The sequence below is a fragment of the Monodon monoceros genome, unplaced genomic scaffold (genome assembly GCF_005190385.1).
Source record: "Monodon monoceros isolate NGI ecotype Baffin Bay Population unplaced genomic scaffold, NGI_Narwhal_1 Super_Scaffold_5, whole genome shotgun sequence".
In the NCBI taxonomy this organism is placed as follows: domain Eukaryota; kingdom Metazoa; phylum Chordata; class Mammalia; order Artiodactyla; family Monodontidae; genus Monodon; species Monodon monoceros.
Genome location: NW_021703782.1, coordinates 27729614 through 27757460, shown reverse-complemented (window position 1 = coordinate 27757460; position 27847 = coordinate 27729614). Strand labels below are relative to the sequence as shown.

Below are 27847 nucleotides of genomic sequence, written 5' to 3'. Positions count from 1 at the left end.
CAACAAAATGCTTTTCCAGGTAGAGCAATTTAATTTTTAAAAGGTAACTCCCCCAAAAAAGAAATTTTAAAGGTATTTTTATGTTATCTATGTAAAACTTAATTATTAATATCCCATTTTATAAATATAGTAATAGCTTACATATTCATATAATTACTATGCTCTTGGCAATATATTAAATACCTTATGCATACTAGCTAATTTGATCCTCACAACAACCCTATGAAATGGGTATGTACTACTATCCTCATTTTACAGAAGCACAGAGAGATTATGCAATTGCCCAAAGAAAGATTATGTAAAAGCCAAAGGAAGTAACTGTTAGTAAGTAGCAAAGCTATGGTTGTGGAATTTGAATTCAAAGACTTAAGCTCTAAAGTCAGTGCCCTTAAACAAAGAAATAAACTGAAGAAACAAACTGATGAATTTCTAACATGTTTCATATGGCTCTATATGTAAGTCAGTTTAGATATTTGGGAACATCAAATTGAAGAACTTTTTGATAGAAGAGACAAGAAACTATTTTATTTTAACAAAATTACAAACAACCTCTAGTTTAGCAATGGAAATGCATCTGATTGTTTTAAATGGAAAAAGCTTTAGGGATCATGCAGTACAGTGGTCCTGGACGCTCTATTTCACAGCCTATCTGGGGAGTGGGGTCAGTGGGAGTAGGGAGATGATAGTGGTTGTGAAACAGGTGGTACCCTGGTTGTGATGGTAGCAGTGGAGGTGCTGCTGGCATTTACTGTCCAAGAGTCAAGGATGCTGAACACACTGCAATGCACTGGGACAGCAGCTCAAAACGGAAAATGGTCTTCCCCCAAAGGCCAACGATGCCCCTACTGAGAAATGCTGACCTAATCTGCACAATCTGGAATGGGCATCTGTTGGTTTTGCCTGTTTACCATTCCTCCTCCATTTTTAGTTACAACACCTTACGTTTCCTTTAGGAAAGTATCTCCCCTATATTCCCCAAGTCTTGGCAGGTCCATTAATCAAGGTACCTATGCCATCAGTCAAGGGGTGAGATGATGATTCAAAATAGGCAAACTAGACTCTCTACTGGGAATCCGAATCTTGAGCAGACTGCCATAAAGGTGGAACTAAGTCATTCAAAGATTCTCTTAGTCTAGATCCCTATGCCATCTCCTTAACAAGGTATGACTTTTCAGCTTTCTCTTTAATTCTGTCAGCTACCCAGGGGCCGTCTAATAATTTTTTTGTGTGTGTGCTTAAATTAACCACTATTGGTTTCTGTGATTTTCAATAAAAGAACACAAACTGATACAGTCTGATGTTATACAGTATCGGATACAAACTGATACCAGATAGTGAGCTGCAGACAACAGACCTTTGGAGAAAGGAGGGGAATTTAGAACTGCTACTGGGCCAAGTCAGGTAAAATGACAGTGAAACTTCTGTTCCTATTAGGGAACTGGAAACCAGAAGTCCATGGAAGAAGGTAATACAGATCAATGAGGCATCACTCTCACACAGGGGTCCTGAATCATTACACTCTTCTAGTAGGAATGGCCAAGTGAAACCACTTGACTATCAAAAAAAAAAAAAAAGTCACACATCTGATGACTTGCAGAGAACCTCACTCCTCAGCTGAGGGGCCAATGGGTCTTAGTCAGTGATATTAGGCTGTCATAAACGTAATCAAATGGTGACTCCAACTCAAGGTGTACTTTTAGATATGAATCCTAACTACTGGGGCAAATTAATACTACCCTTTGCACCTAGAATACAGTTAGGAAGCTGGTAAATGCATTTCTCCATGGGGATAAACTGAGGACATGAGAAAGCAGTGGACTTTCACCTGAATCAAAGATATAAATTCTGGATATAGCACATTACACTGGTCTACCATATTGAAGATATCAGGCTGATCAAAGTAGGAAGATACGGGTGCCTTGTTTGTATTCCATATGGTGGGATATAAATCCCATGAACATACAGGGCCTGCCACTTCAGGAAGTTTCTTGTAATCCAATGGTCTGTGGTCCGGTCAGGATATGCCCTTTAAAATGAAGATACACAAGAATCTAGTACCAGTGGTGGCCTCCGTTGTGGAGACCTAAGCAGATGGATGATAAGTGCAGGAAAGGAAATGTCCTTTCCTGTACTTTTACTGTACACCTTTTTGCAACTTTTCAATTTAATGCCATGTGTACTAGTTACTGACTCAAAATTAATAATAATAAACAAACAAAAAAGAAAGTGAATGATAAGTGCTATACCTTACACCTGCTAAGAAGCAAAATGCTTGGCTGATACCTCTGGGATTCTGAAGGTAACATATACTACATGGGTTTTAGACCATTTATCTGCTTCTACCCACTTGCCTGGCAAGGAGGAAATACGGGTAGGCCCAGAGGAATCATCACTATACAGCTTATCTGTCCATACTGAAGTGCTCTGCCACTCAGCTACGACCCAGCAGATCCTACACTCTTTAAAGCCTGTGTGGAAGATCTGGGTTCTGGAAAAACCTTATGGCAGGCCTCAGTAACTGGACTGATCTTCCAAGCCACAAAGCTGGGTGTACCCAGCAGCACTCTATCATCATGTGCAAATTATGCCTGCTTGGTCAAAATGCATGAATGAGGTTTTTGGATGCTATCTGTATATGTCTTGCTTGCTATGTCACAGAATTTTTTAAAATTCCCTTCTCTTTCATTTTCCCCTCTCCTACTACTGCATATATGAAGTATATTATTAGTAGATAAATTTGCTAAAATCTATAATTTACAGATAATAACAAAGATGGGAAAAGGAACTGACATTATCCAGAACCTCTGGACTTGAAGCTAGATGCATTAACCAGGCATTACTTTGAATTACCTCCCTTTTTGGAAGGAAGAGAAAGCTAAATTATGTTAGTGGAAAGTGTTTTAAAAATTCTTTGTATGGAAAGCAATAGGTTTGAACGTCTTGAGTAACCAAGAAGAGACAGTGGGCATATCTGTTGTTTTTGCCCGCCTAACACCCTTTTCCTGTTCTTTTAATATACAGTCAGCGCTCTCTATCCACAGGTTCTGCATCTGTGGATGGAAATTTTTTTTAATTTCAGAAGGTTCCAAAAAATTTGCCATGCACCCGCTACTATTTACAAAGCATTTACCTTGTATTTACAACTATTTACACAGCATTTACATTGTATTAGGTATTCTAAGTAATCTAGAAATGATGTAAACTATATGGGAGAATGTGGGTAGGTTATATGCAAATACTATGCCACTTTATATAAGGGAATTGAGCATCTGTGGATTTTGGTATCTGCAGGGTCCTGGAATAACCCCCCTGCAGATATCAAGGGACAACTGTATACACACCCCACTTATGCTCTGAAGAAGTGCCCTTCCTTTCCGTATAGTTTTAATGAGACTGGTTTGCCTCCTCAGAAGTGGAAGAGTTACACAAGTCTAACAGATAAAACTAACAGCTAAGGAATACACTATACAAAATAAAATGAGTTTATGTCCTTTTTATCTGACATAAACCGTAGACTTTCACCCATTAAGGAGTTCTTTATGATGATCTCACTTAAAACACAAACTGTGTGGCACAAGTGAAATTCTGTTTATGATGTTTTCTTTCTTTCTTTCTTTCTTTTTTTGGTACTGTTCAGTGAGTATTTTTTAGTATTCAAAAAAAAAGTAAACAGCCAAATGAATCCTATGTACCCTTTAAACAGTTCAAACAATTTTCAAGATTTTCCATTTTTTTTTTTTTTTTTTTAAGATTTTCCATTTTTAAAGCAAATCACAGATACCATATCACTTTACTCAAAGTATCTTGATTTGTGTCTTTTTTTTTTTTTTGCGGTACGCGGGCCTCTCACTGTTGTGGCCTCTCCCGTCGCGGAGCACAGGCTCCGGACGTGCAGGCACAGCGGCCATGGCTCACAGGCCCAGCCGCTCCGCGGCATGTGGGATCTTCCCGGACCGGGGCACGAACCCGTGTCCCCTGCATCGGCAGGCGGACTCTCAACCACTGAGCCACCATGGAAGCCCTGTGTCTCTTTTTCATAAAGACTTAGAAGAAACTTAACTACAACATCTCTTTCATATCCAATAAAGCCAACAATGCTATCATCTAATAGCCCTTCTATGTTCAAATTTCTTAAAAACTTCCCTTTATATTTGGATCGTTTATATTCGGATCCAAACAAGATCCACACATTGAATGTAGTCAATATTGATATTTCTCCTTTAATCTGTAACAAAATGATGTAAAAACAAGGCTTCTCTAATCTGTAACAAGTACCCCTCTTTTATTTTTTTTTAACCTCTTCATATCATTTATCCCCGGGAAAAACCAACACATTTGACCTATAGAATCTTTCACACTTGTGCATTTAGCATTTCTTGTGGTGGTCTTTAACATGTTTTGCTCTCTCTTCTATATTGCTTGCAAACGGATAGCTAGACCTAGAGGTTTCATTAGATTCAGGGTTAGTTCTTTTGCAAGAATACTTCATTTGTGGTGTTCTGTTCTTTGAATCAAATCAGAAGTCACATATAATATCTGGTTGTCTCATGTATCATAATGTTGAAACTGATCAGTGGTTTCAGGTATTGTCAAACAAATCCATCCATTATAAAGTTCACCACCACCTTTTCTCTAATGGTTTTAGGATCTTCTGATGATCATTTTAGGTCCATTAGAGGTTGAAAAATAGTGATTTTTCTAATTTTATCCATTCTCCTGCTTTTATGATGTTTCCTGATGTATAGAAGTTTTACATTTTTAGGTAGTCAGGTTAACAATCTTACCTTTGGAACTCCAATGTATGTCTCTCCAATCCTGTGAAATTGCCAAAAGTTCTGCTAACTTCTCTCACTTTTAGTAGTACAGGCCCTCTTCTAGGTTCTTGGTCTCTCCCAGCTTCTCAAGAAATGACAAATGCCCTGAGGTTGAAAAGCTGCTGTAAAATGTCTGCTCAGAACTTTGCACCTCCCTTCATCCCAAGATCTTAACCACTTGAGTTATGAGTACCTTCATAGTTCTCCAGTATCTTCCAAATACATTTTATCTGGCTTTTCTAGCCACTCTAAAATAGCTGGAGGTAAAGTCTATAATAAGTTCTCTTGATTAACCAGGATAGGTGAGGTAGAAAAAAGTATGATACAGACTATATTTAATGCAAACATACTTTCTTTAAAATTGCACCCAGGGCGTCCCTGGTGGCGCAGTGGTTGAGACTCCGCCTGCTGATGCAGGGGACGCGGGATCGTGCCCCAGTCGGGGAGGATCCCACATGCCGTGGAGCAGCTGGGCCCATGAGCCATGGCCGCTGGGTCTGCGCATCCGGATCCTGTGCTCCGCAATGGAAGAGGCCACAACAGTGAGAGGCCCATGTACCGCAAAAAAAAAAAAAATTGCACCCAATTTCAGTTCTATTTCAGACTATATAGTTGAGACCAACCTTCTTGCTGAAAGTTATTCTATAAAGCTACATGAAATATAAAAACGTAATTCAAAAATCACCAAAGAAACAGCAAGATAGTGTGGAATTTTCAGAGAAAGATCTTGGCACATAAGGTGGCACAGGCCTAGGGAGGCTTTTCTGGTCCTGAAGAGGTAGTTTAAAGACAAAGCAGCAATTGTGACAGCCTTGCTAGAGAGTAAAAGTAGGACCCAGGCCCGTCAAAGTGAGGTCCTCGTAAACCACCCCACATTGAGGACTGCACCCACAGAGGTCCACCCTGAGAGTATGGGTGACCCAGAAGCAACCAGCCTGCATACAGACTACAGCCTAACTATGAAACTGAAACTGAATTAAGGTGGTCCCAGGTTGCTAGTGCTGCTAGGTACCTGCAAGATGCAAACAAAATTCCGCTCTGGAGAAAAATAACATCATCATACCTTTCTAGTTATTTCTGAAAATAATTTTTCAAATCCAACAAAATCAAATAATTAAAGACAGGCACACAGGAAGAAAAGAACACATGAACAAGAACCCAAAAACAATGGACAAGAACAACAAAAACCCCCAAAACAGAGAGGTACTCAAGATAGTTCAAGAACTAGACAAATCCCTGGTGGCACAGTGGTTGAGAGTCCACCTGCCGATGCAGGGGACACGGGTTCGTGCCCAGGTCCGGTAAGATCCCTCATGCCGCGGAGCAGCTGGGCCCGTGAGCCATGGCCGCTGAGCCTGCGCGTCCGGAGCCTGTGCTCCGCAACGGGAGAGGCCACAACAGTGAGAGGTCCGTGTACCACAAAAAAAAAAAAAAAAAAACTTGACAAAAACTGTAAAGTAACTAAGAGGGTCCCTTGTGAAGATGAAAGCCAAAATTTCATCAGGGAACTGAAAACTATAAAAAAATGACCCTGTAGATGAGAAACAAACAAACAAACAAAAAAAGCAGGAATTCTAGAACTAAAAAAAAACTGAAATTAAGAATTCAACAGATGGGTTTAACAGCTAATTAAACACAGTTGAAAAGGGATTTGATAAACTTGGAAGATATATTAGAAGAAACTATCCAGAATTCAACATGGAAAGTAAAAACAATGGAAAAATACAGAAGAATGGATAAGATACACAGAAATACAGTGAGAAAAAGCTAGAAAACCTATCTTCAATGCAATGAAAGGAAGAAAGGACCAACCTAGAATACTACACCAAGCTAAAATACTCTTCAGGAATAAAGGTAAAATAAAGCCTTTTTGACACACTGAAAGAATCTGTCACCGGTAAACCTGCTCTAGAGGACGCTCTTCAGGCAGATGGAAAATGATTCCAGATGGAAGTCTAGAGATGTCAGAAGAAATGAAAAAACAATAAAAAATGATAAATACATGTGAAATTTTAAATTAACACTTATGATATAAAATAAGAATAGTATTATTGGGGTTTTATACATATATATACTGAAATTAAAATATAAAAAACAATAGTACATATGCCAGGAGAATGACAGACTTAAAGAGTTCTAAAGTCCTTGCATTTTCCAGGAAAAGGAGGATAAAAATGTTAACATTCGACTTTAATAATTCAAAAAAGCATACCATAATTTCTAGGCTATCCACTAACGGAAGAATAAAAGACAGTGTAGAATCTCCAAGTTATCAGAGGAGAAAAATTCATAGTAAAAAACACTTAACCCCCAAAAGGGCAAGACTGGAGAGAAAAGGAATATAGAATAGACAAAATAAATAAAAAGCACACAATAAGATGGTAGATTTAAACTCAAATATATCAGTAATTATATAATATGCAAATAGATTAAATTCTACAAGTAAAAACCAAAGATTATCAGTTTTGAATTTTTTAGAAAGCTAAATGTTGTTACAAAAGACACATCTAAAACACAAGGATATAGGGATAACAGAGAGGCTAAAAGAAGAATAAGGAAAAAAAATGCCATGTTAACCTAACCAAAAGAATCAAATAGAGAGGGTGGGAGGGAGGCGCAAGCAGGAGGGGATATGGGGATATATGTATACATATAACTGATTCACTTTGTTATACAGCAGAAACTAACACAACATTGAAAAGCAATTATACTCCAATAAAGATGTTAAAAAAAGAAAATCAAATAGTTTCAATTTAAATACACTTTAGCGCAAAAAGCATTATTAGAGGTAAAGAGAATCATTTCATAATGATAAAATGTTTAATTTACCAGGAATACGTGACAATTTAAGTTTACATGTACACAATAACATGGGAATGTAGAACAACATATAAAGCTTAAAATATAACACAGAAATTAACTACAATGAAAAATAATAAATTCCAATCATAGCAGGAAATTTTCACACACTTCTCTCGGTAAATCATAGGATAATCAGACAAAAATCCATGAATTACAAGTTTTCCCTCAAAGCACACTCTAAGCTTATGTGTTTATGTACACTAGTAGAATGCTCGTAGCAGTATTATTCATAATAGACCTAAATTGAAAACAACCTATATGCCAATCAAGAGTAGAATAAATAAAATATTCATACAAGGGAATACTATGGAGCAATAAAAATGCAGAAACTACTACTACAGTCATAGAGATGAACTGACAATCACTGGCTGAGAGAAAGAAACCAACCCATAAGAATATATAAGGTATGATTCATTTATATAATGTTCAAAAACAGGTAAAACTAAACTGTAGTGATTACCCCCAAAAAAGCCAGGAAACCTGCTACATTTAGAGGAAAGGAAGCAGTATTATTGGGAGGGTATGTGAGAAAGGCTTTCAGGATGCTGGCAATATTCTATTTATTGACCTGGATGGCAGTTACATATGTATTAACGTTTTAATAATTTATTAAAGTGTAAATCATGTTTATGTACTTTTCTACATGTATTATTTCCACAACTACAGAAAAATTGTTTTAACTTCTAGCTACATATTTGCCATACAGATATCACCCCAAAGGTAAGGAAAAAAAAGAAAACATAGTATCGTTTGTAAATGCGAAGCAAGACGTAAAGTACTTGATGAACATAATAAAAGGTTTTAAATTGCTGAAATAGTCTGCATTTTCTATTTTTTAGTTGAGTTCTCTGTTTGAAAATATTAAAACCACCAGAATTGGCCAGGGATACAGTTCCAGTGCTTGCTTCCTCTTCTTCATTCCTGTCCTCAAAATGTCCCCATTTTCCCAATCCTGGCTCTGAGGAAGAGAAAATCCACAGCCTTCTCCCTCCATCTGCCTTCCCTTAGCTATATGGCTACTGCTTTGCCCTGTGAGGGCCATTGCCACAGGAGGGGAGAGACATCCAATCTACCACGCAGGGGAGGATAACTGGTGAGAGCATGAGATAGATGGTCTGTGCTCATGTATGAGGCAGTGTCCATGTATCTCAAAAAAAAGAGAAATGTATGCCTTGTAAAATGGGGGTGATTCTTCAGATTCATAGTGATTTCAACTTTTTTCACAAATGCACTGATTTTTTTATACCAGTTAATCTGCACACTTACTACACAACTGAGAACTAACTATACTTTTGATTGATACCACATCTTTTGATTGGTACCAAAATCCTTGATACTGCCCTGAATGTAAATCCTTGGCTTTCTTATGATCCTGCTGAGTGTATATGCCCTCACATGGACGCCTATGCCTATATTCATTTCATACAAACAACTAAAGAAATATTGTTTAGCATCTTTTATTTAAGAGCATAAAAGAAAGGTGGACGTTCAATGACATATTTCCTCAAAACTCAAGATTTTAACAAGTATTTTGTGCACACACACACACACACACACATATACTAATGTATACTAACGTAGCAAAAGCAAAGGGCATGGAAAGTTAGAAGGAAATCCCCTTTTTCATTTCTTGAATATTTCTCTTTTAGCACATTTACACAGGTTCCTAAGGAATCAAACAATGATTTCACCTTCTCTACATAGAGACTAAAAATAACAGAATTGCTAGTCTCCTCAGTATATATATCCAAAAGAAAATAAAATGACCTTCAGAAATTCTTATGAAGAGTGAACTAAAGGGAAAGTCCTATGAGCAGAGAGACCTAGACACCTGAATGGAAATGACTGTCCTGTGAAAGATTCCCATGTGCTTGTTCATGTCCCTGTTTCCTGCTGATCAGAGGAAAGCAGGAGGTGGGAGGGGGAGGAGTAAAGTGGCAAGGGAAACCAGCTCTGGGGTCCAGCAAACACCTGAGATACCCAAAAGAGACAGGGTCAAAATGGTGTCAGGTTGGGATCACTGCATTTGCCCTTTCCCTCTCATCTATAAATTGGTCAAAAGTTACTTTGTTGCTTGCCACGTACTATTCTATGAACTCAAATCACATGGCACAAAGATACACTATTGCATACCCTCAATACCCTCAATGTCTATGAGGGTTCATACTCAGACTCAAAGTACAGCAGGTGAGAGAGAAGTAATACTTCAGGGCTAAAAGATTCCCCCATTTTGGTTGACTTCTATTCTTTAGAAAAAGGATATATTCAAAAGCTTCAGAGACATGTCGACACAAGGTATATGGATTTCACCAGGCACAATTCATTAGAGTAGAAGAAGGAAATAAAAGCATCAAAACACTTAACGTACTGTCTGAAGAAAGATGACAAAAAGTGAAGAAACAATTGGGAGACAGGCTGGAACAAAGCGTCCTAATTCATAAAAACAAAAACATTTCCCTTAATTTAGAAATCAAGAGGTTTAAGAACCTGGCATGGGACAGCCCTAAGCCAGTGGTTCTCAAATTATCTTTCAGAAAGCAAACTGGGTTCCTAAAGTTCTATGTTAACACCTGAGCATTTCAGCAGCTCCGACTTAAAGAGCCACAAGCAGGGCTGCACAGTATGTCCAGTCTACCACAGTGCTAGGACCAGTGACCAGTAATGACATGAGCAATTTCAACCTCTTGCTTAACATTATATGACATTATTTCCCCTCCTAAGTTACTAGATTTCAGGATGGAAAAATAAACATTCTATAATTTAACCTGTGATATTCTGGTCCTCCATTTGCATTACTGTTGGTTGAATGACACTTTCACATCTCAAATGATGGTTCCATCTAGAAACATGTTAGAACTCAACCTTTTAAAGATTTTCTGAAAAGTCTAAAAAGAATCCCTACTCAGCTGATATGATGAAGAATCTGGTACCTTTAAAGTTCTGTCAAAGTATACAACTGCCATGGATGAAAGAAAAAATATTTAAAAAATCATTTAGCCTTAATCATCGTTTTCTTTCATGGCAAATATGAGGTAATCTATAAAGCCACGTGTGCAAATAAGAGTAGCCAGTGCCACATTTTGAATAGTGTGAGAAATTCTAAAGCAGTTATTGTAAATTAATCATGAGCACTGAAGTAATTACCAAGGTCCTACCATCTATACCTTCTAAACCAGTGCAGTGTGTAACACCTAGGATGACAAATGTGAAAATAACAACAGTGATATAGAGCTTTAAAGCTCTTTTAAAAATCATTTAGCAAAATGAAATCTTGTGTAAAAGTTCTACATGCAAAATGGACAGACCCATGCAAATCATATATCTGATAAGGGATTAATATCCAGAATATACAAAGAACTATAACTCAATGACAAAAAAACAAATGACCCAGTTTTTAAAAAATGGGAAAAGGGCTTGAACAGACATCTCTCCAAAGATATACAAATGGCCAATAAACACATAAAAAGAAGTTCAACATCACTAATCATTAGGGAAATGCAAATCAAACCACAATGAGATACTACTTTATACCCATTAGGCTGGCTATCATCAAAAAACACAAAAAATAGCAAGTGTTGGTGAGGATGTGGAGAAACTGGAACCTCAACTGCTGGTGGGAATGCAAAAGAGTATAGCTACTGTGGAAAATGGTATGGTGTTTCCTTTAAAATAATTAAACATTGAATTATCATATGATACACTTCTATGTACATACCCCAAATAATTGAAAGCTGGGCTTCCCTAGTGGCACAGTGATTAAGAATCCACCTGCCAATGCAAGGGACATGGGTTTGAGCCCTGGTCCAGGAAGATTCCACATGCCGTGGAGCAACTAAGCCCGTGTGCCACAACTACTGAGACTGCGCTCTAGGGCCCACAAGCCACAACTATTGAAGCCCGTGTGCCCTAGAGCCCGTGCTCTGCAACAAGAAAGGCCACCACAATGAGAAGCCTGCACGCCATAACGAAGAGTAGCACCCGCTCACTGCAACTAGAGAAAACCCGTACACAGCAACAAAGAGCCAATGCAGCCAAAAATAAATAAATTAATTAAAAAAAAAAAAAAGTAGGGACTCAAACAGATAATTTGTTTCCCCATATTCATAGCAGCATTCACAGTAGCCAAAAGGTAGAAACAACCCAAATGTTCATCAACGGATGGATAAACACAATGAATATATGCAGACAGTGGACTATTACTCAGTCATAAAAAGGAAGGAAATTCTGATACATGGATGAACCTTGAAAACGTTATGCTAAGAGGAATAAGCCAGACACAAAAGGACAAATACTGTATGACTCCACTGACAGGAGATACCCAGAATGGTCAAACTCAGAGGCAGAAAGTACAATGGTGGTTGTCAGGGGCTGGGAGAAATGGAGGAGGTGGGGATATATTGTTTAACGGGTAAAAAGTTTCCATTGGGAAAATGAAAAAGTTCTGGAGATGAATGGTGGTGATGGTTGCACAAGAATGTGAATGTAATAATGCCACTTAACTGTATACTTTTAAGTAATGGTTAAAATAGTAAATTTTATGGTATGTATATTTTACCACAATTAAAAAAGAAAGGATGGACCTGGGTGGGGTGGCTCCAGTCAAACCAGAGGCAGGACCTGGAGCACACCCTGGGTCTGAGCCATGCCCTCCCTGCCAAAGCCCCCTCCTCATAATGGTTCTATAAACACTGCTGGTTGCCCATCCAACAGCCTAACTCCTCTACTGCTTCTTTGTTAACAGAATCAGTTTTGTCCAGGAATCTCACAGCCACTGAGTCTTGGGGGAGGCTGGGATATTCCCAAATGCCACGGGTGAATCTTGATTAATGAAGACCAGTGGATCTCAAACATTTTGTTCTCAGGCCCCCTTTATACTCATACACGTTATTGAGGACATTACTGACAGCTTTTGTTTAAGTGAGTTATATTTATCAATATTTACCACGTTAGAAATTAAAACTGAGAAAATTTAAAACCCAAGAATATATTCTATTAGTTGCCAGAGCAATGACGTCATCATATATCATGTAACCTCTTAACAACTCCACTGTAGACTAGTGAGAAAATTAGACTAGTAAAAAACACAAACGATGTTTTAGCATTATTATGAAAATAGTTTTGCTCTTGTGAATCTCCTGAAAGTGTCTCAGAGATACCCAATGCCACATTTTGAGAATGGCTGGTGCAGACCAGTAATGGTATTTCCATTTGTCTTCCAACTAACTGTAGGAATGTAGGAATGGGCAATGTTATGCAACTCTGGACAATAAGAACTTCAGCTGGAGGATTATTGAGAGAGTTTTTCTCAATCTTAAATAAATTCACTTTTTTCCATATTAGACACTGTAGTCTTCATGTGACACAAAATAACAGCAGTAGTTACCTTGGGAATCAAGCAAGTAAGCCTGAGAGGACTGGCCAACATGCTGCAAATAGCAAAGCAGAAAGATGGACCGGGGTCTTCTCACTAGCACAGCTGAGGGAATGAAGGAGCCAATCTCGAAATTTTCCTTTTGGCTTAAGTCACCTTTCATTGGGTTTTCTTACGGTCAAATGTGTCCTAGCTGGCACATCTCCTCAGAACCTAGTTTGCTGAACACATTCTGAAAAACACCATTGTGTACGTAGCTGGCACACAGTAGAAGCTCAATAAATATTTGTTGAACAAATGTGTGAATAAATAAATAAGTAAACAAACAAATCCACTAAGGCTGTTGTAAAGGAGAGACTAAGATAAAATTTTGACTGATTTTGTGTTGAAAGAACGCTGTGTAGCTCCCAGATTGTCAACATTTAAAACAACGCTCATTATAAACCTCATAGTATCAAAAATGGCTGCATACTGTACCTGTCGGGGGGCCAAGAGAGTTAGAAATTGCTTCCTTTTAGTCTGCACAATCTCCAAGCCAGAGGTATGAGAGGTAAGTCTACACATGCCAAATACAGACCATAACCTACTCAAAGTGGCAACCTGATAAAAAGCACTGGTTTTTATTTTTCCTCATTTCCCCTGAGCATGAGTCAACTGAAGTCACTTCTCCCATGAAATAAGCACCAAACAGAGATTTATGGACAGAATGCTAGAAAACACACTGTTTATGGAAGAAAGAAAAGAGACAAATCAAACACCTAGCCTCCAATCAATGTCACTAACTAGGGGCACAACGGCCTTGTCTGAAACTACTTAAAACCTCCATAAATATAATCAAATATAAAGTTAAGAAATTTATGCTCAACTATGCTTAAACTTGACAATATTCCTCCTCTTCTTTACTGAAAACCGGATACCAGTATTTTTAATTTACTTTAATGTTTCTTTGCTTCATTACTTTAAGTAGAAGTGATCAATTTGTCTTTTTGTTTGTAGCGTTCTAAAAAAATTCACAATAAAATATTCTTGTTCCCATAAAGCACTTATGAGAGAAACAAGTGATATTTTTTTCCCCTAAAAACAATGAGGTTTTAAGAAAAGGTCCACTAGGAGGAGCTGGCTTTTTCTCTGTTGAGTCAGGAGTGTCTGGCCTCTGAGCTACTCTAACCAAAAGCACAGACCTGAAATTTGCAGATAATTTCAAACAAACCCCAATCATAAACAAAATCTGGGCCTAAGGAATCAGAGGAGGCAACTGCAATCCAGGTGCAGAGTATACACATTCTTCACTCAACTTCGCCAAGAATTAGGGAAGTTTAATCTAGCAGATAACTTTCTGGAGATTTACTGAGCTCCATTCTCCCACCCATGTCCCTAGCCACGTGGGAAGTAGAGCTGCTCCCTGGATCTGGCTTCCAAGTAGAAGCATCCCTTCATGAGTGGTTTACCTTTGAAGCTGCTCAGATAGAAACCCCTGACCTTGTTCTCCATCAGAGAACCAAAGACCTAGTATTGGGACTTGAAAAATACCAGTCTTCCCACATACATTCTGTCAGAAATAGTGGTTACTTACTTTCCTTGCATTCCTGTCCTCAATTCACTTAACTGACAGTAAGACTGTGAGCTTTCGGTGAGACCAGATAACAAAAATGGGCTGAGGAGCACAATAGATATAAAAATATTAGAAATCTTTTTGCCTACTTGGCTGCAAGTTATTTCTGCCTCTTCCCACCCTTAGTTCTACTCATAATTTATTACTAAATAAACAAAAACAAACAAAAAATCCCACACATTTATTGGAAAACTACCATACGACAGGAACTCTAAAAACACTGCAAATAAAAAGATGGCAGGGGCTTCCCTGGTTGCGCAGTGCTTGAGAGTCTGCCTGCCAATTTAGGGGACACGGGTTCGTGCCCCGGTCTGGGAAGATCCCACATGCCGCAGAGTGGCTGGGTCCGTGAGCCATGGCCGCTGAGCCTGCGCGTCCGGAGCCTGTGCTCCACAACGGGAGAGGCCACAGCAGTGAGAGGCCCGCGTACCGCAAAAAAAAAAAAAAAAAAAAAAAGATGGCAGTGTTACCTGCTCTCAAGCAACCCATGGCTAATGAGGAAATCAGGAACTGCAAACAGATAAAACACAATCCCTCCTGGGAAGGACTGGGAGAGATGGAAACACGGGGTGCTGCAGGGAGCATCAAGAAGGGGCACCTCGCCCAGCAAGAAACAGCAATCTCTCACTCTCCCATTCAAACACATTGTTTACATTTTCACCTCTGTTCGGTTTTCAGCATCTAAAAGAAGTGCCACTTGGTGCCAAGACAAGCACAACTGTAGGCACTGACATCTTAAGACACTATTCAGTTAGAACTGTGGGCAGTTAGGTGTTTGGAAACAACTGAATTCTTAAAATTACCATGAAAATGAAAAATAAGGGACTTCCCTGGTGGCGCAGTGGTTAAGACTCTTCCGTCTGCCAATGCAGGGGTTCGAGCCCTGATCTGGGAAGATCCCACATGCCGCAGAGCAACTAAGCCCATATGCCACAACTACTGAGCCTGTGCTCTAGAGCTTGCGAGCCACAACTACTGAGCCTGCGTGCCACAACTACTGAAGCCCCTGCGCCTAGGGCCCGTGCTCCGCAACGAGAGAAGCCACCGCAATGAAAAGCCCATGCAGTGCAACGAAGAGTAGCCCCTGCTTGCCGCAACTAGAGAAAGCCCGCGCACAGTGACGGAAACCCAACGCAGCCAAAAATAAATACATAAATTTATATATGTATAAAAAAATAAAAGGTGAAATCCTTGTAGAGAACTATGGCATCATGCTTAATCCCACGGATCTTTTTGGGGCTGCAAGCCTCTGAAGGAGGAGTTTAAATAAATGTATGCTAATGGTCACTGAAGTCACACAGAAAAGCATTTTTGTGGTTAGCTTTTAGTACTATGTAAAACCAAATATCTGACTTTGCTTCCTTTAAACCCTCAGCCCATGTGACCTCCAGTTAAGATGGCAAGTAAATTCACTCTTTGATGGATCCCCTCTACTCCAAACACAGCAACGAGACAGGAAACAAGAAGAGAAAACGAAGAGGATGCAGGCAAGCTCAAAAACAATATAAACATTTCTGTGAAATTGATATAGGGCAGAAACACAGTGAGGTAAATCCTCAAAGTTAAAGCCTTTAGCCCGCTAAGCTCAGGATCCAAAAACAGGCACTGAAACTGGAAGCATGAGACCTACACAATTTGGTGGCTAACCATAACCCACAAAGGACAGACTCAGACCTAGCATCATACTTGAAGGCAGGGTCAGAGGTGAAACTGGAGGAGGGTTCCTCCATTCCTGAAAGAAAGTTGGTTATCTCATATGGAGCTGTGGCCTAGGGAGGAGGGAGAACATAGACCGACCAGGAACTCAATGAAGCAGCCTGTGATTGCCCAAGTAACTGAAACACCACTGCAGTTCTAGACTGGGGCTCTGTGGAAGCCAGTCAGAGACAACTATAAATTGCTGAACAAGAAAAGACTGAGCAGAGAGGGAGAAAGATAGGTGGAAAATGAATGAATGAAAGCAATTAAAAAATATATCTCATTCAAAATAGGCCATTCAACCAAAATTCTAAAGTACATGAAGAAATCTAATGCCAATAAAGGCAACTAAAACTCAGCCATCAAACCACTAATTCATTTCAGATGAAATGAATATTATAAAATAGTCCAACAAAATAAGTATATTTAACTGAATTAAAGACTTAAATTTAAGACCTGAAACCATAAAACTCCTAGAAGAAAACAAGCAATAAGCTCTTTGACATCAGTCTTTAGGAATTTTTTTTGATATGTCTCCTCAGGCAAGGGCAACAAAAGCAAAAATAAACAAAGGAGACCACATCAAACTAAAAACCTTTTGTACAGCAAAGGAAACTACCAATGAAACAAAAAGGCAACCTACTGAATGGAAGAAAACATTTGCAAATGATATATCCAGTAAGGGATTAATATACAAAACATATAAGAAACTCATACAACTCAATATGTAAAAAAAAAAAAAAAAATCCAATTAAAAAATGAGCAAAAATGAGCAGAGGACCTGAATAGACATTTTTCCAGAGAAGACATACAGACAGGCATCAGGCACATGAAAAGATAGTCAGCATCACTAATCATCAGGGAAATGCAAATCAAAACCTGTCAAATGGCTATCGTCAAAAAAATAACAAAGAATAAATGTTAGCAAAGATGTGCAGAAAAAGGAACCCTAGTACGCTGTTGGTGGGAATGTAAATTGGTACAGCCACTACGGAAAACAGTATGGAGGTTCCTCAAAAAATTAAAAATAAAACTATCATATGGTCCAGAAATTCCACTTCTGGGTATTTATCCCAAGAAAAGAAAAACACTAATTCAACAAGATATATGCAAACCAGTGTTCACTGCAGTTTTATTTCCAATAGTCAAGATATGGAAGCAACCCAGAAGTCCACTAATAGATAAATGGATAAAGATGTCACACACACACACATGAACACACACACACAATGGAATATTGCTTAGCCATATAAAAGTATGAAATCTTGCCATTTGCGACAACGTGGGTGGATCTAGAAGGTGTTATGCTAAATGAAATAAGTCAGACAGAAAAAGACAAATAACATGTTTCACTTACATGTGGAATCTTAAAAACAAATGAACAAACATAACAAAACAGAAAAAGACTCATAGATACATAGAAAAAACCAGTGGTTGCCAGAGGAGAAGTGAAATGGGCAATACAGGTGAAAGGGACTAAGAGGTACTACCAACTTCCATTTATAAAATAAATAAGTCATGGGGATGTAATATACAGCACAGTGAATACAGTCAGTAATATTGTTATAACTCTGTATGGTGACAGATGGTAACTGGACTTACTGTGGTGATCATTTTGTAATGTACAAAAATATCAAATCACTATGTTGTACACCTGAAACTAATATAACATTGTAAGTAAATTCTACTTCAATTATAAAAAAACAAAACAAAACAAAAAGAAAAAACAAACCCACACAAACTAAAATATTAATTGTAAAAAGAAAATCTCAAAAGCTACCAGAAAGCACCCGGCACATCACTGGATCTGCTGGGTCACAAGGCTCAAGAGGAAAGCTGCTGGAGCTCCGGGTGAGCTCACTGAGACCGGACAGCCTGCCGAGACAATGGGGAATTAAGCAGCTCAGATCAGCACACCCAAGCTGATTCAGAAGTCCCACAAGAATTTTGCCTCTTCCCTTAACAGTTGGTGGATACAAAGTGAAGTGACCATCTTTCATTTTAGAGACAACCCCAAGAAACTCCCTGAAAAAGCAGAACCTTAAATGTTTCCAGCAACTTCTAGCAACAAGAGATTTGTCCTCCCTGGAATGACAGTCTGGATTTAAATTTCTCTTCCTTGCCCACCACGCTTCTGCCAGCAGCATCAAACATGGACTTTCTTGGATGCCTTGTTCACCATCATGGTATCACAACCAACTTCAGACCAAGACTCATTATACAGCAAAAGAAGTGAGGCAAGGAGCTGATGCCAGCAGGGTTCACTGTCAGCTCTAGTTATTACTAGCTGCTATCTGAGCTTGATGTTGTTTCATCATTTTTGCTTTAATAACCACAGTAAAGAGTCTTGCTACTGTCAATATCCTCTTTCTCTCCTATCCAGCTTCAGCTATCTCAGTGAATACCACTATTTCTAGAACTCTTCCCCTACCTGTTTTACAAGAAGCAGAGAAAACTCAAGGGGAGAACCTATAGTAGTTCTAATGGGCCTGGAAAGGATAATATGTCAAGTTATTCAGTCAAATTTTAAACCATACAAGGCACAGTACTAAGATTAGGGAATTGTGCTTTGTTTTCCAAACTCATTTAAAGATGATTACAATAGTCTCCCCCTCCCCTCAAGGAGCTTAAAATGAACACAGAAGGGGCTTCCCTGGTGGCGCAGTGGTTGAGAGTCCGCCTGCCGATGCAGGGGACGTGGGTTCCTGCCCCGGTCTGGGAAGATCCTACATGCCGCAAAGCGGCTAGGCCCATGAGCCATGGCCGCTGAGCCTTCGCCTCCGGAGCCTGTGCTCCGCAACGGGAGAGGCCACAACTGTGAGAGGCCCGCGTAACGCAAAAAAAAAAAAAAAAGAAAAAAATGAACACAGAAGTTCTAGACCAGCAAAGCTGGAGGCCAAATGAGATACTAGTAAAATAGAATAAAGAAGAAAATACATAGGGAAAGACAATTTATGGGATATTATTATCTAATATCAGAGTATGACATTGTTTCTGCTATGCTGTATACATACAGAATAAAACTAAAGCCATGGCAAAAACAGGGTTCTTTCTGTAGCCCTTCAGGCTTTCATGAAGCTCTTAGTTATTGCCAATTACAAAAACCCTGACCCAGGCTCACTTGAACAATTCACATAAATTCTAGCTTGTAAGTCATTTAGTTTTGTTACATTTTATTGGTCTGATGGGGGTACTCTATTTATGAGCCATTGTATGTGTAACCTCTACTACACCTTAGATGTAATGAAATTCTAAGATAAAGAGCAACTGACTAGTTGACGTAAGTAAAGCAGAAAAAATCCCAACAAGTGATTCACAGGCCCATAGAATTAAAAAAAAAAAAAGGCATAATATTGGGTTTTATTTGTCCAATATAAAAGACCATAATGTTAGACTATACCAACAAGGGCCTAAAAAAAAATTTAGTAGGTCTGCTACATTTGACCCAATTTTGGTCCTCATTAGAATTTCAGGTATAGTGAAAATTTGCAGTTACCTCTCCAACACCCATTTTCTACATTCCTCCTTCCTAACAAGACCCGAAATTTCCCACCCAGTAGATTTTGGGGAGATAAGAATAGCTCTGATTGGTTCTCAATCGGGGCAACCTTGGTTCTCAATCAGGGGCAATCTTGATTCACAGGGGGACCTTTGACAATGTTTGAAGATATTTTTGGTTGTCATAACTGGAGGAGTGTGCTGCTGAAACCCAGTGAGTACAAGCCAGCGATGATGTTAAACATCCTATAATGCACAGGACAGTCCCCCAAGACCAATAATTATCTGGCCCAAAATGTCACTCCCTCACCCATGCTAGAACACTCTTCTCTCACTCAGGAGCTACTGAAAAAAGATTCTCTCTTTGTCAGATGTAAAGGAAATAAGAATTCTAGTTGCTGCTGGGAGCCATCTCACAACCACACGGAAGCCAGCTTTAGGGTGAAGTGTGGTAGGCAAACACAGATTTCAGGTGATGACTTCCTGCCATTAGGGCTCTTAAAAAGATATACCACTTTTTGGACAATGACTCCTTTTTTTCCCCCCTCATTATATGATCTTTTCACCCCATAGCACACTACATAAATCATCAAAGGTAATATATCGACATTACGATTTCAGAGAAAGAACACTCACTAATTTATACAACACAGCAGTTTTTTGTCAAGAATATCACAGTACAAAAAGATTTTAAAAATCATTCAAATATGCCACCTCATCTGTAGTAGGCTAAATGACGGCCCTCTCAAATGTAAGGTCCCCCTGGGACCTGTAATTATTACTTTGAAGGAGTGAATTCATATTCACCTTGTAAGGCAAAAGATGTGATAGTTAAGGATCTTGAAAGGAAGTATCAATACTTATAACGGATTATCAAGGTAAGCCATAAAAGTAATCAGATGTATCCTTATGAGAGAGGGAGAGGGCGTCTGAGACAGACACACAGAGGAGGAGGCAACGTAAAGACAGGCAGAGATTGGAGTGATGTAGCCACAAGCTCAGGAATGCCAAGCTGGCAACACCGGAAGCCAGGACCAGATTCTCCTCTAGTGTCCCCAGCAGGAGAGCGGCCCTGCCAGATTGCAGACTTCTGGCCTCCAGAACTATACACGAATAATACATTTCTGTTGCTTTCAGCCACTAAATTTGTAGTCATTTGTTACAGCAGCCTCAGGTAACTAACAGCATCCTACAAAGAGGTATAAGAATTGCAGACTACAAGAACGGAAGCAAACTTATATCTTGCTATTTTTTTGTTCCCCAAGATACTTCTTCTTTGATGCCAACGGTTTTCACAATCAGAGGTTTCTTCTGTCAAAGTCCCAAAGAAAAAAAATTATCACTAAGCACTCCTGATATTGAATACATGCCTGAAAACCCATCACCTGACTCTACTATCTTCCAAAGAATGGCTCCTTCCCTCTTCAGAGGAGGATGAAAGGTCATATAATGAGGGGGGAGAAAAGGAGTCATTGTCCAAAAAGTGGACACAGCCTGTCAAGATGCCCTTCTTATTTACTGAGGCAAGAAAGCAACATTTTATTTATATTTTATGTATAAACTGTAGTTGTTTTCAAATTACTGTTTACTTCTTACATAAAAATGTTTCCATTGCTCAATGATATATTTGTCTATTTGTGGAAAATGTTTGGGTATCTTAGGTTAGGTTGAAACACCTCATAAATTTTCCCATTAAAATTGACAGAAGTAGTTTTTTCTTCACTAGCTTTTCACTTAGTGACTGAGTTTACAGAAATGAATTAAAGTCATTAAGGTATATCTATTTCATCTATAGTAAATGCCTGGTAAGTAGATTGATTTCTTAACCCTCTTCATTAATGCCTTATCAAGAATATGGAACAAAAAGTTTTAAAAATGGTTCAAACATGCCATCTCATCTATTGTAAATTAAATGGTACTCTCCCATTCCAAAATATTGAATATATGTCCACATCCTAATCCCTGGAACCTGTTAATATTACCTTTAAGGAATGTAAGAGCTGTAAGTTGGAAATCAGTGATCCAGCCCAACCCTTTCACTTCACTGAAGAGATAACAGGGGAAGGAGGAATGAAGTACCTTCCTTAGACCATCCATCTGGTTGGAGTCCCAGCAAGAACAGAATCCAGGTCTCCTAGCACCTAGTCCAGTATGCTACCTAAGGTTGTATGAAGGAACTGAAGAAAAATGCGATGAATAAAGAGTCAGAAAACAACAAAACTTTTTTCTTTTTTGAGAAAAGATGAAATGATACAGACATTCTTTAGCCTAGAAAAGGGAAGGGTAGTGAATAAGTTAATAAATGCCTAGAAGTGAAGAAAACACTGACTGACTAAAGGCTACCTGACATACACTTATTTTGCACTGATAACAAGACCTTGACTTTATTTTTTTGAGTCTTAGAACCCAAAGAGTCTTCAAGACTTTAATTATACAAGACTCTCTTATATTAGATTCTACTAGCACTATCTCAGTTGCAAAACAAAAACTCACACAACTAGCCCAAGTCAAATGGGGGGTGGTTACAAAAAGGCTACAAAAGATATCATGGATACCCAAGGAAAGAAAACAAAGATTAGGTGGACCAAATGAGAACTGGAACTAGAAGCTCCCACCACCATCTCTCATGGGTCTCTATACATCTGCTCCACTCTACAGCTTCTCACTATAGACTAGCTTCTTCTGCTTTTTTGTTGCCTCTGATTTGCACATGGCTTTTATGGTGTAGTTCAAAACCTGGCCACAACTCTATATGATCCGTCAGCCCAAGGATTCATCATCAACCAATTAACTCAGAATCTCAAGGTCCCCATTCTCAGGAGGAAAATTTAATTGGCTCAATCCATCCAATGGAGTCTCTAAATTGTTTTCTATTGGGTCAGCTGCTCATCCCACAAAGATAGGTGTTCGACAGGTACTAAAGTCTGTGCAGATTCTTCAAAGGCGAGTATAGCAAAGAGGAAATGATCAGCATGTGCATTAAGGTACTCAAGAGTTATATAGCTCTTTTATTGGGTTGGCCAAAAAGTTCGTTCACGTTTTTATGAACATCTTAATGGGAAAACCTGAATGAACTTTTTGGCCAACCCAATGGTTAAGCCTACCCAGGAAGATTATGTCATTTCTGTATTTGAGATCTGTGGAAGAGACGACCACAGTTTGTAAACAGTAAGAGTCATTTAAAAATTTCCTTCTAGCTCTATGGGTCTAGAGCAAAACCTTACTACTTAGTATTATCAGATTGTATCATTTATCCAGAAGTATCTCCAATTAGCAGACCATCAAGGAAATCTCAGGAAATGAAAGAACATCTCTGTTATACAATATGGTCACTGACTTGCCATTATTGGGGGAAAGGAAGGGAGGAAAGGAATAAAGGGAAGATATCAGTAGTGCTTACAGAAGTAAAAATCCTCTGAACTAGTTATGGTCAAAGTACAGTGCAACAGTTCAACAGAGCACTGGAATTGTAACAGAACTGGTCCTTGAGTAATTAAAAAAAAAAAAAAAAAAAAAGCCTGACAGGGGTTGAGGAGAGGGGAGGATGAATAGGCAGGACACAGATAATTCTTAGGACAGTGAAACCACTCTGTATGATACTCTAATAGTGAATACATGTCATTATATACTTTTCCAAACCCACAGAATGTACCACACCAAGAGTGAACCCTAAAGTAAATGATGGACTTTGGATGATTATGATATGTCAATATAGGTTCATCAACTGTAACAACTGTACTACTGTGGTACAGGATGCTGAGAATGGGGAGATTGTGCATATACAGGGGAAAGAAATATATGGGCAGTCTGCACTTTCCACTCAATTTTGCTGTGAACCTAAAACTCCTCTATCAAAAAAGAAAAGTCCTTTTAAAAAGGCCATGGTGACAGGAGCAATTTTGGCACAACAAGCCCAAACCTACCCTAGACACTCTGAGCATAAGGGTCAGAAATAGCAGGAGCGGAGTGAAAAAGACAAGAACAGCTCTCAACTATTATCTGGCAACAGCTGCAGCCCTCATACCCTATATAATAAAAGTAATCAGTTCCCTGAGTTACAATTTCATAAATTCAGACAGCCAGATGCTTGCTTCCTCCAGACACAGAGGATAATTCCTGCTGGTTATACTATGAGGTATTATCTGCTTCAAAGTCTACTACGTGAACTCCTCAACCACCAGGAAATTAAAATACAGAAGTTTTTTATTGGGTCCTCCCCTAACTCTACCCTCAAGATATTAAGCATTTCCAATGTCAACTAAGAATTTCACAGGGGAAATCTCCTCTCACATGTAAGATATGAAGGGTTTTTTGTTGCTGGGTTTGTTTGTTCTTAAAGAAGTTTTCATCCTGACTTAGACTGCAGGATATTCTAACAGTACCATATGGCCTCTGGCATTAATTCCATGGACCAACTTTTCTTTAATCCCTTCCTCTAACAGATGTTCCTCTCCCTGTCACAAGGAACCTAGTCTTTTTCTTACCCTCCTCTACCTCATCTTCAAGACCCCTCATTTAGGGGCAAGGTAATCTCAAGTAACAGCTTAGTTATGTATGTATGTACCCAGCCTAAGTATTAATAAAGTGCTACTGATCATTCCTTGTCACACCCCAAGACTTGTATTTGGTCTGGCAATCCTCAAAAGGTTTAATGACATTTATTTGGCTAAGATCTTAAAAAAAAAAAATGAAAAAAAAAAAAAAAACAAAGAAAGAGTATGAGTCCATTTGCTTAATAACTGTGGGTAAAGATCTTGAAATTTTCCACTAGCTTAAGAAGCATAAATGTAATCTTTGGCTAATTAAAGTTAAGACTTGAAAATAAACTAGCTCATTCATAATTACTTTTGTCTACCTTGTCTTCTGTTTCAATGCCTCCTTCCTAATAGTACAAATTTCTTCCTTTAAACATTTGGGAAGGAAGATCCTATGAAAGTACAAAATGTTTACATGGTATATCCTGGGTCTTACCCATCATTTTCATTGGAAAAAGAAATTTACAAGCCATACTTTTATTCATTAAAAAAAAAAATTTCCCAAGCACTAGTTCTGAGATACTTGTAGGGACTCCACAATCAAAGGGTTCAGGAGTCAGGTAAGGTTTCTAACTGTATGCTATAACCTCTCTTAGGGTATCTCAGTGCACAGTAACTTCTTAAAGACTGGGAAGTCTGGCATTCACATGATCATTCAACAAACATTCATTAAATGGCTACTGTGTACCAGGCACTGTGCCAGAAATTAGTGACAAAATGTAAGTCCCAGGAACAGTCCCTTGCCTCAAGGAGCCTCAGTCTAAAGAGTGATTTTCAAATTGCAAGTTGTGAAATCAATTAGGTAAATAGCAACCAAGGATTTTTTTAAATGAAGTAAGATATAGTAGAAAATATCATAGTGTACCATACATAGCAAGAGTAGGTGCTATTTGGTGAAACCTTTAAAAAAATTATGTGTGTGTGTGTTCTAAATAAGATATAAAGTGTATTTCTTATTGTGGAACACAGTGAAAAAGTTTTCGAAAACCCTGCTCTAGCAGAAGAAATACATTACAATAGAAAATATAATAAAATATAATGGGTGATATAAGAGAGTAAACAGAGGATCCTATGGGAACAGCAAAGAGCATTCCCAAAACTTTTTTTGAGCCTAAACCCATTATCACTTCACACTTGTTAAAAACCTAGAGAAGAATGGATCAACTTCCAGCAAGACAATGTGAGGAGCTCTGCTGACCTGCTCCCCAGTGAAACTGGTGAAAATTATTAAAACAACAACAATGTAAAGCCTCTGGAAATGGTCCTACGGGCAAACAGCAAATGAAAAAAATTCAAGAAAATGTATGAAAATTTGGTAAGAGTGAGTCTGTGGTATTTAAACCAGACCACTATCTACTTCCTTCCTCTCAACTAAGTGTGGCCCACTCCACACTGCTTCATCCAGAACAGCTCGTGCTCCCTCCAGCTACTAGCCAAAGGGCTTTCTTTCTAGAAGGAGTAGGACTTCAGCTTTTCTCATCTTGCCTCCAGCCACCTGTTGCTAAGTCCCAGAGGAGTAAGACTAAACGGTGGGAGCTCCTTTCTTCCACCCAGCCCCCACCTGCAGAATGGCAGCTCTACCTTGTGTGTGGCACACAGAGAATAATGGGGCCCTGAACACTCCTGCCCCAGTGGTTCCACACCAGATATGGCCAGCTGAGAAGACCTCAGGCTACTGCACTCCCACCAAGTGCTCACCTCCTGGAGCAAGAATGTCACTCAAAGAAGCTTGTCATTGTCACCAACCCAAGCTCCAGAGTCCCAACTCAGAGATTTTACCTGAAAGGGGAAGCCGGCCGTAACAGACAGCTTCTAATATTTACCCAAAGGAACTGATTTCATTTGCAACACAGTATGAAGAAGTTCAAGCCTAAGTGTGCTCCCCAAAACACTGGAAAATGTGGGGAAAGGCAACTGGGAGGAGATTCAAGATACAGGCTTCAGTGCAGGCTAGCTAGTTTGCAGGAGAGAACTGTGGATAAGTCAGGAGAAGCCCTTCTGGGCCTGGAACAAATATCAAACTCTGATCTCAAAAACTATACCTTCAAAGGAGTCACAATTTGATTGGATTAGTTTGTAGAGCAATGTGTGTCCCAGGGCACTGTTAAAAACGTAGAGTAATTAGCCAGCAATCAGTGGAAATCATCAGCTGGGTGTGGTCAGAGAAAGAGTTGAACAGAGCCCTACCACTGTCATCCCAGGGTGACAACTGGCATACCAAAGCTGCTGAGGAGCAACATCAGAGGTTTAACACTGTAAAGGAAAATACACTAACCAGTTGCTAAAAAATAAACAAGTAAATAGCATAACAGGCCCTGGAAGGGGGTAGGGGAAGACAACCAGTGTCCAGGTTTGCTACAATATATTATTTAAAACGTCCAGGTTCCAACAACAACAACAACAACAAAAAAAACCTATGAGGAATGAAAACAAACAGGAAAGTATAACCCATACTCCTGAAAAAAGCAGGCAACAAAAACTGCCTGTGAGAGCAATCAGATGTTGCATTTATCAGAAAAAGATTTCAAAGTAACCACTATAAACATGTTCTCAGAACTAAAGAAAACCATGATTAAAGAAATAAAGGAAGGTATGATGACAATGCTGCATCAAATAGAGGATATCAATAAACAAATAGAAATTATAAAGAAAGGACCAAATGGAAATTCTGGAGTTGAAAAGTACAGTAACAAACAATTAAGAAAACACCTCACTAGAGTGGCTCAATAGCAGATTTGAACTGACAGAAGAAAGAATACGCAAACTTGAAGATAAACTGACATAGATCAACTCAAAGAAGAAAAATAATGAAAAAAATGAAAAGAGCCTCAGAGAAATGTGGGATCCATTAAGTGCACCAACATCCTCATAACAGGAGTACCAGAAGAAAAGAATAGAGGGAAGGGAGCACACAAATGCGCGCATGCGCGCGCGCGCACACACACAACTAAAAATAATGGTTAAATTTTCCCAAATTTAATGAAAAAAATGCAGGAAGACCAACAAAGCCCAAGTAGAATAAAAGCAAAGAGATCTACAAACAGAAACATAGTAATAAAACTGCTGAAAGTCAAGGACAAGGAAAAAATCTTAAAAGCAGCAAAAGAAAAATAACCCATTACTTACAAGGAAACCCCGGTAAGATTAAAAGCTTGAGTTCTCAGCAAAAACAACAGGTGCCAGAAGAGACTAGGGTAACATATCAAAGTGCTCAAAGCAAAAAACTGTCAACCAAAAATTTCATATCCAGCAAAACTATCTTTCAAAAATGAAGATGAAATAGAAACTTTCCCACATCAAAAAAATAAAAAGCAGAAAATTTCTTTCTTAGAAGAAAGTCAGTTCTTCATATTGAAAGCAAGTAACCAGAGTCCACACAATAAAACAAAGAACACTAGTAAAGATAATTATGTAATTGTAAATGCATATTTTTCTTTCTTCTCATAACTGTAAAAAA

General features: G+C 38.7%; 1 protein-coding gene across 5 annotated transcripts in view; it reads right to left on the bottom strand.

The window, feature by feature from the left end:
- Positions 1–27847, bottom strand: part of FANCC (FA complementation group C) — a 263659-nt gene that overhangs the window by 177508 nt on the left and 58304 nt on the right. The window contains exon 2 of one of the 5 annotated variants that reach the window (XM_029202039.1): positions 4785–4919. The exons of 3 other annotated variants lie outside the window; for them this stretch is intronic. The gene's annotated coding sequence lies outside the window, so the exon portion shown is untranslated. Of the gene's footprint in view, positions 1–1825; positions 2019–4784; positions 4920–27847 lie in introns of those variants that run through there. One more of the 5 variants, XM_029202040.1, reaches the window with a different exon arrangement.